Here is a 13,781-nt window from a genome sequence, read left to right as displayed (position 1 = left end):
GGTTACTGATTTGAGATGTTTTTTTTTTAGCCTCCACCCCCCAACCAAACACACACCATGTGTACCAATCATAATACTCCACAATCCCCTTCTTCCTTCCTCCTCACCCACCCTCCCTTACCCCTCCCCTTTGGTAAGCTAGTCCCTTCTTGGAGTCTGTGAGTCTGCTGCTGTTTTGTTCCTTTAGTTTTGCTTCATTGTTATAATCCACAAATGAGGGAAATCATCTAGTACTTGTCATTCTCCACCTGGCTTATTTCACTGAGCATAATACCCTCTAGCTCCATCCATGTTGTTGCAAATGGTAGGATTTGTGGATTTGTTTTCTTCTTATGGCTGAATATGATTTGAGATCTTTTTAATGTCACTTATTGGTCAAAGGTTGTGCTTAAAGTTCCCTTAGCCTAGGGAAGTGGTTACTCAGTCTTTCTGACTGCCAGAGAGGACTGTGATTTTACTTCTGGGAGTTGCCCTTGGGTCAGCCTAGCTTATCGTTTTGGCAGAGGTTGCTTATAAACCCCTTGTGCCGGTGATACCTCTGCTGTGTGTTGATGTATCTGTGTGCATCTTGGGGAGGGGAATGCCTCAAGTCTGTCCCACATCCTGTTTAGCCTGTGCATATCCTTATTGACCTCCAAAGATGACTGCTCCTGAATAGACTCTTTTAGGATATCTCTTTTCTTGGTTCTATTAAACTTCAGATTCTTTGCCTTTTTGCTAATGATATAGAACTACAAGCATCCTCCTAATTGCTGTCCACAAAGATCTCTATTATGTTGTGTTGCAAATAAAGGCAGTCTCTCATGGCAGAGCACGTATCCTGCCTTTCCCTCTATACAGGTCCCTTCTTCCATTGCACTAGAACTGGGGTTGACAATTTATTTTTCCCAGAGTAATACCTTCACTTTATGAGTAGGCACTTGAGGAGGGACAGTGGCAGTGCCTGGCCTTCATAGCTTACCCCTCCCAGCATGGGGCTTCTGGTCTATGAACAAGTTAAGGATGAAGCTCTCAGGGTCACAGCCTGCCATGCCTGGAGTAGAGCTTCTGACTTACTATGGGGGCTGGGTGGAGGAGGGAGACACAGTCCAATTGGCTGTGCCCAACTGGCATAGACCTTTTGTAATTTGGGACACAGTCTTCCCTCCTAGGGTGAAACAGTCGCCCCAGACTGGGAGCTAAGGGGAGAGGAACTATCTGTTCCGTTTACTTGGCCACACTTGTCTGGATTAGAGTGCTAGGTAGAGCTTCCCAAACATGGAGTTAGGATGACAGGGTAAGGGAGCAGATCTTTTCTAAAATACTGCAGACGCTTGCTGTTCTTATGAAGATTTGTTTCTTCATTTGCTGTTTGCCCTTAGGACAATTTCCAGATATTTATAAATGATTGTTTTTTTAATCATTTTGCCAGTTAAATATTTGCTTTGCTGAGAGCTCAGCTCTCCTGAGCTCCTTATCCTTACTCTGCTATTCCAGAAGTCCTGCTCCCTCATTATTTTTTACCCTTTGTTCATGGACTGCTTAGTGAAATTGTTATGCTAGTTAGAAAAGATGAATAAAACAGAGGCTTCCAGTTACAGTGGGTACATATAGTAGTGTAGAGGAATAAACTAAAAAGTAATGATTAAGCAGAGTAAATGCTTCAGTCTTTTTTTTTTTTTTTTGCTTCAGTCTTTTTATTGTATATCTCATCAGTTAAGAATTAAGCACAACAAATAGGTACTATTATACTAATACATTATAAAGCACTACCAACATAAATATTTAAAACATCAAGTAAATATAATTTATCCCATATATGATCATTTTTGTTATATGCAGGTACTTATAATCTTGATTACTGTAGAGATTATTAAATAATGTCTTAAATTATGAATAAAAATACTGAATTTTCTTTTAACGTGTTATGACTTATAAGGTGCTTTTTTAATGCATTTTCTCATTTAATGATTATAACCGTGATACAAGATAGACAATGTGTTATTTTTTAGGTTGTATCATTGAAAAAAATTGAAGACTAGTGTAATTAAAGAATTTGCTCAGTATTGCACAATTAGTAACCATAGGAGCCTATTTCAAACATAGATTCTTCAATTATAAAGTCTGTGTTCTTTTCAATCACCTATTCTCAATTCTTAAAGTTCAATTCATTTCAGTTCACTAGGTGCAAATTATAAGGTTGGTCTAAATGAGTTTGAGAAAAGTAAGAAAGGAAATACTGCAAAATGATACATGGTGTAACAATTATATTTGTATTAAGAACAGAAGCAATACAGAAGAAAGTAATAAATTATCCAGAGGGGTCAGCAAAAGAATTACATAAGAAAGGTGATGCTTATTCAGGGTTTTGAAGGCCAAACAGGAACTATTTTAAGAAATAGTGAGTAGATATCTGTCGTTAGAAGTACAGTATGTTTGAAAGGCTTGGTGGAGTTAAACAGCATAGAGTCTATGTAGAGGATATACAAATATTTTGAAATTTCTATTATATAAAGTATGGGAGTATGGGAATAGTAGTGGGAGGTGATGCTGGGGAAGTAAAGTGGGTCCATAAGTAATTGGTTAAGTCACGGATCAGCCTCCCTATGTGAAAAAGACTTTTTTTGTTATTGCTCTTTTTTAATTAAATGAAACCCCAAGTTGTAGAATGGTATACAAATAGAAGTGCTATACAGAGTTACAGCTAAGTATATATACATGGTCAAGTTTACAAAATACAACTTTCCCCCTTCCTTTTCCTTTTCTCTCATCTGCCTTACTGTGTGAAAATCACTGAAAGCAGGGAATTTTATTCACTGAAACAAACAGGTTGGCTAAGTAAATCGAATTTTGTATCTTCCTTAATTTTATGTTGACATTTATTTAAGTGGTATAGTCATTATCTGTATGAAACTTCTTCTGATGAAATGCTGCCATTTTCAGTGGCGTGTGATCTAGTGAATGAATAATATAGGTAATGCAAAACCCTGGAGGTGGATGAATTATCAAGACCTCCTCATAAATTATAAATGTCACTGATAGCAAATAAGATAACTGTCATCGAATATTAATCAGATGCCACCTTTGTTTTTATGTTAATTTATTGAAACCAAAATACCACTACATGCATATTGTATTAACACAGAATTGAAATAACACAGATAGTCTTTACCCTAATCTCTAAATCCTCAAATCCCTCTCTACAGAGGTATATTCTATATGCATATATGAGAACATATATGTTAGTGTGATAACATATGTGTTATTTTGGAACATGTTCCCTCTCCCAACAGTATGATAATATGGCTTTTAATGTCTATATACATAGACATTGCACTCAGTTTTCCCTGTTGTTAACATGTTATATTAATATGGTACATTTGTTACAAATAATGAACCAAAACTGATATGTTATTATTAACTAAAGGCCTAGCTTATTCAGATTTATTTAGTTTTTACCTAATGTCTTTTTTCTCTTCCATGATCCTGTTTAGGCCACCATATTACATTTAGTTAACTGTGTCTCTTAGGCTCCTCTTGGCTGTGGCAATTTCTTGTTTTTGAAGATCTTGACAGTTTCAAGGAGTGCTAGGTAGAGACTATGTAAGATGCCTCACTATTGGAATTTGTCTGGTGTTTATCTCATCATATGCTGGGGCTATGAGTAATTTAGAAGAAGACCATAGAGTCCCTTTTTCATCATATATCAAGGGTACATCAACACAATTTGTGGCTGTCATTATTAACCTTGATAACCTGGCTGACCTAGTATTCCTCAGTTTTCTGCACTGAGAAAGTTAACTCCCCACCCCACGCCCCAATACTGTATTCTTTGGTAGGAAGTCACTCTGCACAGCCCTCACCGAAGAAGGGAGGAGTTATTATGCTTCTCTTTAAGGGAAGAGTGGCTGCATAAATTATTCTGACTTCTTTTGCATGAGAGATTGTCTCTTTTTCCCACTTACTTATCTGTTTAGTAATTCATTTATATCAGTTTGGGCTTGTGTATATTTATTTTATACTTTGGGTTATAATCTAATACAACTTTGTTATTGATTAAATTGTTCCAGCTTTGGCCATTGGGTGCTCTTTTCAGTTAGCTTCTGTGTAGCTTTGACATACCTCCATTAATGTGAGCTTTTTGTTTTGTTTTTGTTTTTGAGCATGTCTTTACTTTGTGGCATGTAGGTTATTTTTAATTTCTTGCTCTTCACAAGTCTTCAACTATGTTTTTGTGTGCATGTGTATATACACACACACACAATTGCTTTCATGGACTTACTTACTAGAAATGGCACTGCTGAGTCAAATTGGGTGTCTATATGTCTTCATTTCGGGATGAATATGTTAGCCCATTGGCTTCCAAAAAGGTTGTAAGAGTTTGGACTTTCACCAGAAATTTGTTATGGTATACATTGGGCAGTGATCCTGTTCCAATCCCTAGTTTTCTGTTTGAATTTTCTTTTTCTGTTTGATAGGTGAAGAATGGTAGCTAATTGTTATCTTTATTACATTTCTTTAATTATTAATGAGATTGACTATCTGTCTACCTTTTTGTTGGCCATTTGTATGACCATCTGTTCATGCCCCTTTACATTTTTTATATTAGAATATTAGTCTTTTCTGTTTACTTCCAAGAGCTATTTATTTGTATTTTCAACAAAAACATGTCATGTGTAAGCAGAATTTTTTTTTTTTGGCCAAATTGTCGTATTTTTTTAATTTGCTTTGTTCTGGTTTTTTAAGCAGCATAAATGTTCACATTTTTATGTAATTAAACTGGCATTATTTTCCTAAATAGCTTATAGTCTTCCAGGATTTACAAACACATTCGTATTTTCTTATGGTATATTTATAGGGTGTGTTTTTTTTAAACTTTTGGTAATTTTGGTATTTATTTTGTTTGAAGGTGTGAGACAAGGACGAAACTTGCCATAATCTTGTTGTTTACTAGGTGCTCATCTCTTTTTCCCTCTTACCTCCCCCAGTCTTCCAAGCAAAAGGGTATTTCTTTTTCCTAATCCATACCCACTTGCTGTTAGTATTACTCCCATCTCCAGCCAGCCTGGCACACCCATCAGAGAAAAAGCTTCTGTTCTGAAGGGTTGTTATCATTGTCTATTTTTTCTAGTCCAAGTTCCTCCTAACTCAATTCTGAGGAGAATCCTGAGCCTACCATGTTACTTTTGTCTATTACTGGGTTCTCTAATAGGCTGCTTTACATCCCATCAAATTTTTAGAATTATAATATTCTATTTAAAACTGCAGCCTCAAGCAGTTTTGTTACCTCAAAAATCATATGGGGATAAAGAACATGTTGGTGTAGTATATATTTTCCAGATGGAGGATGGAGTTATCCTAATTCTTGTTGATTTTGTTGTTAGGTGTGATGAAAATTTTGCCATTTAAATTTCTTACTCAGTGAATGGTTTTAGAGTGAAGTTCATAGAGGAGTCATTATCACCAATTGTTGTAGTTTATTAATAAAGGTGATAACTAGAAAAACTGAACCATTGAGAGGTATACCTTCTAGATTGTACACTATGTAATTTTTTGGAGATTTCTGAGTAAGATCCACTTTGTATACTAGCAGATTCCTTTTAAAGGATTTGTAGCAGTGACTCCTTAGGAAATATTTTGGAAGCCTAGTAACTGTTCTTTGAAATTAGTACTTTCTCATTATGTTAGTAGATTTTTTAGTATCTCCATCTAATTGATACTTTTTATATGTTATATTTTTGTATTTGGCTTTTAAAATTTATAGCTAATATGTGCATATTTAGGCATTCTGTCTAGTAACCCAAAAGAGAGAGAATACATTAAGAAAACAGCAGACCTGACATATTTCAGAAAATTACAAGTGATAGAAATGCTGAATCCTGCTCCTTCTTTCTTCTTGAAATATTAGCATCCCCAGTCTCATGAATTATTTTTTGCATGAATCACTAAACACAACTACTTTGGAAATGTCAAATTACTAGTATTTTCTCTACTGTGGTGATGTTTGCTAGAGATGAGCACTCTCCCCTCAGTGATTATTCCTGGAGTAATTTCAGCAGAAAATCTCTAAGTTTAAGAAGAGCATTTAAAGAACATGATGTTGAGCCCATTTATTTCAAGTTAGGATTGGTGGTAGTATTCCTCATTGGTTGGTTGGTTTGGTTTCAGTCTTAGGACCCAGTTAACTAAAAAAAAAAAAAGTAGATTTGATTTTAATGCAGGCACAGAGCCATGAAGTGAAAGGTAGTTCACACACAGGGCCTTTTAAGTATAATGGGACACCTCCAGTGTCTCAGAAAATAAAGACAATCACAATGACAGCTTTTAAATACCAAAGGGATATTTGCAGCATATCTACAGAGTGGACAGATCTCTTCTAAAGAAAATTGCAAGTTTTTGATGATTAAGTTTTTGATGAGTGAATAAACAAAATTTATTTGAGAAAAAAGATAGGTTTATGTTAATCTGCAAAGTACTAGTTCAAATATAATTTGAACCTTGATATTTTTCATAGTGTAGCAAATTGGGATATTTAACCTATTTCAGAAATAGTTTCATTAATCTTCCTTTGATATATTCTGCTTTGTTAATATTATGAATAAAATACACTGCCTAAAAATAGATATCATCAGTATGTCAAATGAAGCCTGAATTGTTCAGAGTGGAATTATCTTTACTGATCTGAACACAATAGTTCTACTGTAACCTAGTATTGCATTAAACTTTTCATTAGCTGTATCTCAGTGTTGATTCCTTTTGAGTTCTCTTCAGTTTCTTTTCCAGATCAATTACTGTCAAGTCTTATCTATCATTCTACATAATAAATTGATACTTTAATTTTAATAATAGGGTTTTATGTTTTTATTTGTTAGCAATTTTATATTGTGGATTTGGCTTAGCACTCCAGACTGTCAGAGCCCTTTAAATTCTTAATTGGTCTTCCATTTCAAGCCAGTTTTCCTAGGTTTGTGTCAGTCTTAGGTGGTTGTATTGAATTCAGAAATTTTAAACTGACTGACAAAACCATTCCCTGATGTATTTTATTTCTACTACATTCTATTAACATTTTTTTGGAATTAGAATGCTTTCAGCTATGTTTTGAATTATATGACTTACCCCTCTGCCCCTTATTATATTACACATTTTGGATTCACACATTTATATTTTGTGGCTTAGCCATTGAAGGAATTAGCTTTTGCGACCTCTAATAAATGAAATCATTTATGAAAATATTGACTGGGACAAGGCAAGGACAGACCTTATAGCCCTTTAACTAGAAACCTTCCTTGAACTTGGCATTCATTTATTTTTATTCTTTTGATATGTCTGTTGAGCAAATGAATTAAATTGTAATACAGTGCTGTACACATCTCCAGGTCATTTATAAACATATCATGATTAACTTTGTCATGAGTTATTAAAATCAAGAAACCTCATAATTAAATAATTCAAAAAAGGATAGCTTTGGCATCTGTATGTTATGACCTTTCTAAAACCTGAGACTCAACGTTCCTTGAATTCTACTTATACATCCCTTCAACATCAGTTTAGTATTCTACTTATTCTCTTAATTGGAACCCATCTTCATTTGGAACTGGTAGTTCTCCAAGCCTTGATCTCTGAAATTTTCTCTTATCCTTCCTCATTACTCTTGCTATACTCAATTATCTATATGGCCTTATCTCTTATTTTATAAGAAATACAGTCATCAGACATACATTCATTTTACTTGAAGTTCTCCCTAACACCTAGTCACTTATGTTAGATGTACAGAAAAAAAATATGGCATCATTCCTTTTTAAAAATGATAATTAAAATTTGAGTCTTTATTATGTGCCAGGTAATGTGCTTAAAGAGCTTTATGTGAGATTATTTCTATAATCTCATGGCAGCATTTTAAAGTAGATACTATCATGAGCACTATTTTATAGGAAACTGAGGCTTAGAGAAGTTTTAAGTAATTTGCTCATGGTCATATGATTTGTAGTAGCAGAATTAGGACTTCAGTGTAACTTTGTGTGACTCATGCTCACCTTTGCCTCTTAATTACTATACTGTATAGCTTATCTGTGTTCTTACCTTTTCTTGTGATAATCTAGAACCCTGTCTCATCAGTTATCCCTTTTCTTTCCTTTCTTATAACTTTATTCGGTCTTTATCCACTCAATCTACAAATAAATTTAGCCATTAAAAAATACAAACAAACAAAAAAATTCAAACAAAAAATAACACCAACTATTTTTCTTTGACTTTGCTTCCCCTCAAGTAACCAGGTCTCAGCTCTCTCCTTCCTGTCACTTCCTGTCTCCTTACTGTTTGTTTGTAGAACAAACTGAATTAACTACCTCCTATTACTCACCTGCCATCTGCTTGCTCTTGAACTCAGTACAGGTTGATTGCTGCTGGCACCATGTCTGGAATCATTCTTTGCAGGACCATCAGTATACTGTGAGATACCAGACCCAACACTGTTGCAGGCCTTATTCCTTCTGCTGCTGAAATGCTTTCTGTTCCACATCTCATCATTATTGAAACTTCAACTTTGGATCTCTTGATGCTAGTTTATCCTTGCTTTTTTTATGCCTCTTAGTTCTCTTTCTTAGTCTTTGTTAAGTTGTCCCTTAATGTCATCTGCTTCTTAAGTGTTTTCAGGATCCCATATTAAGCCCTTTCTCACTCTCTTACTGTACACACTCTTTTTTAGGTGAATGAGTCTGTTCTTACAGTTTCAGCACTTGCTTAAATCTCTAGCTGTATTCCACTCTTGTTTCCTGAGTTTTGACTTAACCTGTGTTTCCAACCTGACAGAACACAGCTACCTAAAATGTTCTGAAATTCATTAAGTAAAAGTTCAGCTAACTTTTTCCCTCGCACACTTTTTTGCTCTTTATGTTTTCCCTGTCTCATTAACTGCTTAGTTGCCCAAGTTTACCAACTGTTAAACTAATCCCAACTTCTTTGTTTATCAGGTTTACCCTATTACTCTAATGTTTACTTGACTAATATGCCTGCCTACCCCTCACCATTCCCCTTATTAAGTCCTTTTGCCTACTCACTGCTCTAGGCCTGCATTCTTGGAGGAAGTTTTAGTTGCTCACAGTGTTTTCATTCTCATCGTCCCAACTTTCTCTCTCCCCATATCCACTTTTCACAGTGCTGTTTGAGTTAAAACAGACCTGTCAGATTCTCATCCTAATTTTAAAATAATATCATCGCCTCTGAGCTTAAATTTGTTCAGCAAGTATGTATTGAGTACCTAGTATGTGCTATGCACTATTCTAGGTGGAGATGAGTGAATAAAACAAAAATCTTTTTCCCTCATGGAGCTTCGTCTAATGGTAGGAAGCAGACAACAAAACTTAAACTATGTTTTTAGGAAGTGATGTTGAGCATGAAAAATAAAATGGAGAAGGCAGATGGCTGCAATTTAAAATGGGGTAATTAGAGAAAGCCACTGTAAGACAGTAACACTTGAGCAAAGATTTGAAAGAGTAGAGGCAAGTGAGCTGTGTGTATATCTGTGGGAAGAAGATTCCAGGCTGAAGAACTAATTGGTGGAGAGGGCCTGAATGTGAAAGCATGCCAAATGTGTTCAAGGAACAGCAGGAAGCTATTGTTGCTAGAGATGAGTGAACAATAGGAAGACAGAGAAATAAGGAAGTGCATGTGTAAGACCTGTAGATCACTTATAAGAGTATATCTTTGTGAGGTAGAGTGGAAGAAGAGATGCAATCTAACATATTTTGTTGAGGTGTAAAGGTGGAAGCAGGGAGACCATTTAGAAGGATATTGGAATAATCCAGGTGAGAGGCTCAGACCAGGATTGTAGCAGTGAAGATGGTAAGAAGTGGTTGGCTTCAGGATAAGTTTGAAAGGTGGAACCATTAGTATTTATACAGTTATAGATATAGATATGGATATGGATATGGAAAATGTGTATATATGTGAAAAAAAGAAGAAAGTGGGGAATTAATGATGATTTTAAGGTTCTTAGCCTGAGCAATCAAGTCAAGTGTACAGTTGGAAATGCTAGTCTAAAAGTAAAGACAGAGGTCCAGGATATATATGAATTTGGAACTCATCAGTATATGCAGTATTGAGCTATTTACATCATCAGTGGAGAGAGCTTACATAAAGAAAGGAAATCTGAGGACTGAACCCTAGAATCTTCCATTCCTTAAGAGCTAAAAGAGAATAGAAGGAACCAGAAATGGAAAGCAAAAAGCTGTCTTTAAGTTAGGATGAAAACAAGAAGAGTATAGTGTTGTAGAACCCAAATGAAGCATGTATTTCAAAGAAGGGAACATGATCAAACTACATCACATGGTAGTACTAATTAAAGTAGAAGGGAGATATAGGGTGATGACTCAAAATTGACATTGGATTCAGCACAAGATAACTGATATTGAACAGTTCTGGTATAATGTGGTAAAATGCTTTTGAAGTAAGTTTTAGATAGAGTAAGAGGAGGCAGGTATTGGAGAAAGTCAGCTTAGACACCTCTTGAGGAATTTTGGTGTTATGGGGGCCAGAAAATACAGTGATATAATTAGAGTGGTTAGGGAGAAGTTTTTTTTTTTAATGATGGGAGAAGTAACAGCAAGTTCGTGTGCTGATTGTAATGTTCCCACTGAGAGAGAATAATTGATGGAGAAAGAGAAAAATTACTGAAGCAGTGACTGTGAATAGGAAAAGCAGAAAGTACCTTTTTTTACATGTAGCATACCTTAGAAAAAAGCTTGGCCAGCTTTAGCTAGAGAAGTGAAGGAAGATCATATGGGGGTAGATGCTGGTAGGTGGGTGAGAATGGGAGTAGTAGTACTGGAGATTGAAGAGAAGGAGAGAAGAAATTAAGTAGTTTGGGAAAGTGAATGGGCTAGGTAAATGTATGATTCCTGGGCTGGTTGTATTTCTTCATGATGAATTTAATGTGAGGCTAGTCACCACAATTTTGAGCTTCTCTGCAGCCATGTTCAGCTCTTTGGGTATAGGCATGGAATGGGCAGAAAGCTGGATTTAAAGAGGCTTATAGTTTATCAAACAAGTATAAGCTAAAGCAAACTTAGCATACGTTTTCATAAAGGGCCAGATAGTAAATATTTTGGGTTTTGCAAGCTATATGGTCTCTGTCACGACTACTCAACTCTGCCATTGTAGTCCAGAAGCATCCTTAGACAATACTTCAGTGAATGAGCATCACTGTGTTCCTATAAAAATTTATTTATAAAAACTATGTTAGGGAGTGAAGGTAATGGGAGACCATGGAGTTTAAGCTGAACCTGGAAGGAAGAAAAGAACATGAAGGAGTGGGGGCTAGTAAAAACATAGTAGGGTTAGTGGCATGCTGTCTCAGTAAACTGTTTCCTGAACTCTGCTGTACTCTTAAACTCACAAATTGGATATAGCTTTCTCTCTGCCTGAAATGCTCCTTTCATACTGAATTTAGATATCTTCAGTTTATACCTACACCATTACTTCCTCTATAGTGGCTACTGACATATAGAAAATACTCAATAAATGCTGAAAATTGAAATGCTTCACTTCAGTTTGGTGGGAAGATGTTTTCAAATTGGGAAGTTTGTGAAAGTTAACTTACAGATTATCCCCCTCAGTAGCCAACTCTAGACCTGAACACAGTGATTCTCAACTTTTGTTTTCTGCTTCACTTCATAAAACTGATACTATTCACATGAATAGGGGAAGGGTAGGTCTCTTTTATTCTTCCCTACTTGGTACTTAGTTGAAATTCCCTTCTTTCTGTCTACTGATCCTGGATTGGTATCTTTTTATTCATTCATTCATATATATATATATATGTATATTGGTTATCATTAACATACAATTACATAAGCAACAGTATGGTTACTAGACTCCTCCCATTATCAAGTCCCCACCACACACCCCATTACAGTCACTGTCCATCAGCGTAGTAAGATGCTATAGAATCACTACTTGTATTCTCTGTGTATACTGCCTTCCCCATGCCCCACACACTACATTATGTGTGCTAATCGTAATGCCCCTTTCCCCCTCTTATCCCTCCCTTCCCACCCATCCTCTCAGTCCCTTTCCCTTTGGTAACCGTTAGTCCATTCTTGGGTTCTGTGAGTCTGCTGCTGTTTTGTACCTCAGTTTTTTCTTTGTTCTCATACTCCACATATGAGTGAAATCATTTGATACTTATCTTTCTCCACCTGGCTTATTTCACTGAGCATAATGCCCTCTAGCCCCATCCATGTTGTTGCAAATGGTAGGATTTGTTTTCTTCTTCTGGCCAAATAATATTCCTTTGTGTATATGTACCACATCTTCTTTATCCATTCATCTACGGATGGACACTTAGGTTGCTTCCATTTCTTGGCTATTGTAAATAGAGCTGCGATAAACATAGGGGTACATACTACTTTTTCAAACTGGGCTCCTGCATTCTTAGGGTAAATTCCTAGAAGTGAAATTCCTGGGTCAAATGGTATTTCTATTTCTGGTTTTTTGAGGAACCTCCATATTGCTTTCCGCAATGGTTGAACTAATTTACATTCCCACCGCAGTATAGGAGAGTTCCCCTTTGTCCACATCCACACCAGCATTTGTTGTTGTTTGTCTTTTGGATGTTGGCCATCCTAACTGGTGTGAGGTGATATCTCATTGTGGTTTTTTTTTTGCATTTCCCTGATCATTAGTGATGTGGAGCATCTTTTCATGTGTCTGTTGGCCTTCTGAATTTCTTCTTTGGAGAAGTGTCTGTACAGATCCTCTCCCCATTTTTTAATAGGGTTATTTGCTTTTGGGGTGTTGAGGTGTGTGAGTTCTTTATATATTTTGGATGTCAACCCCTATCGGATCTGTCATTTATGAATATATTCTCCCATACTGTAGGATGCCTTTTGTTCTACTGACGGTATCCTTTGCTGTACAGAACATTTTTAGTTTGATACAGTCCCACTTTCCCACTTCTTCATTTTTGCTTTTGTTCCTCTTGCCTGAGGAGATAATGTTCATAAAGAAGTTGATCATGTTTATTTCCAAGAGAGTTTTTCCTATGTTTTCTTCTAAGAGTTTTATGGTTTCATGACTTACATTCAGGTTTTTGATCCATTTCAAATTTACTTTTATGTATGGAGTTAGGCAGTAATCCAGTTATTCTCTTACATGTAGCTGTCCAGTTTTGCCAACACCAGCTGTTGAAGAGGCTCTTATTTCCCCACTATATGTCCATGGCTCCTTTATCATATATTAATTGACTCTATAAGCTTGGGTTAATATCTGGACTCTCTATTCTGTTCCACTGGTCTGTGGCTCTGTTCTTGTGCCAGTACCAAATTGTCTTGATTACTGTGGCTTTGTAGTAGAGCTTGAAGTTGAGAAGCGATATCCCCCCAGCTTTATTCTTCCTTCTCAGGATTGCTTTGGCTATTTGGGGTCTTTTGTGGTTCCATATGAATTTTAGAACTATTTGTTCAAGTTTGTTGAAGAATGCTGTCTGTATTTTGATAGGGATTGCATTGAATCTGTAGATTGCCTTGAGGTAGGATGGCCGTTTTGACAATATTAATTCTTCCTATCCAAGAGCATAGAATGAATTTCCATTTATTAGTGTCCTCTTTAATTTCTCTTAAGAGTGTCTTGTAGTTTTCAGGGTATAGGTCTTTCACTTCCTTGGTTAGGTATTCCTAGGTATTCTTTTTGATGCAATTGTGAATGGAATTGTTTTCCTGATTTCTCTCTCTGCTAGTTCATTGTTAGTATATAGGAATGCAACAGATTTCTGTGTATTAACTTTGTATCCTGCAACTTTGCTGAAT

The 13,781-nt window shown here is 36.0% G+C and overlaps 1 protein-coding gene across 6 annotated transcripts in view; it reads left to right on the top strand.

Annotated features, from left to right (window-relative positions):
• Positions 1-13,781, top strand: part of GSK3B (glycogen synthase kinase 3 beta) — a 229,100-nt gene that overhangs the window by 137,425 nt on the left and 77,894 nt on the right. The gene's annotated exons all lie outside the window — the stretch shown is intronic.

Source organism: Manis pentadactyla, chromosome 1 (genome assembly GCF_030020395.1).
Source record: "Manis pentadactyla isolate mManPen7 chromosome 1, mManPen7.hap1, whole genome shotgun sequence".
In the NCBI taxonomy this organism is placed as follows: Eukaryota; Metazoa; Chordata; class Mammalia; order Pholidota; family Manidae; genus Manis; species Manis pentadactyla.
This window is presented reverse-complemented; position numbering and strand designations above follow the sequence as displayed.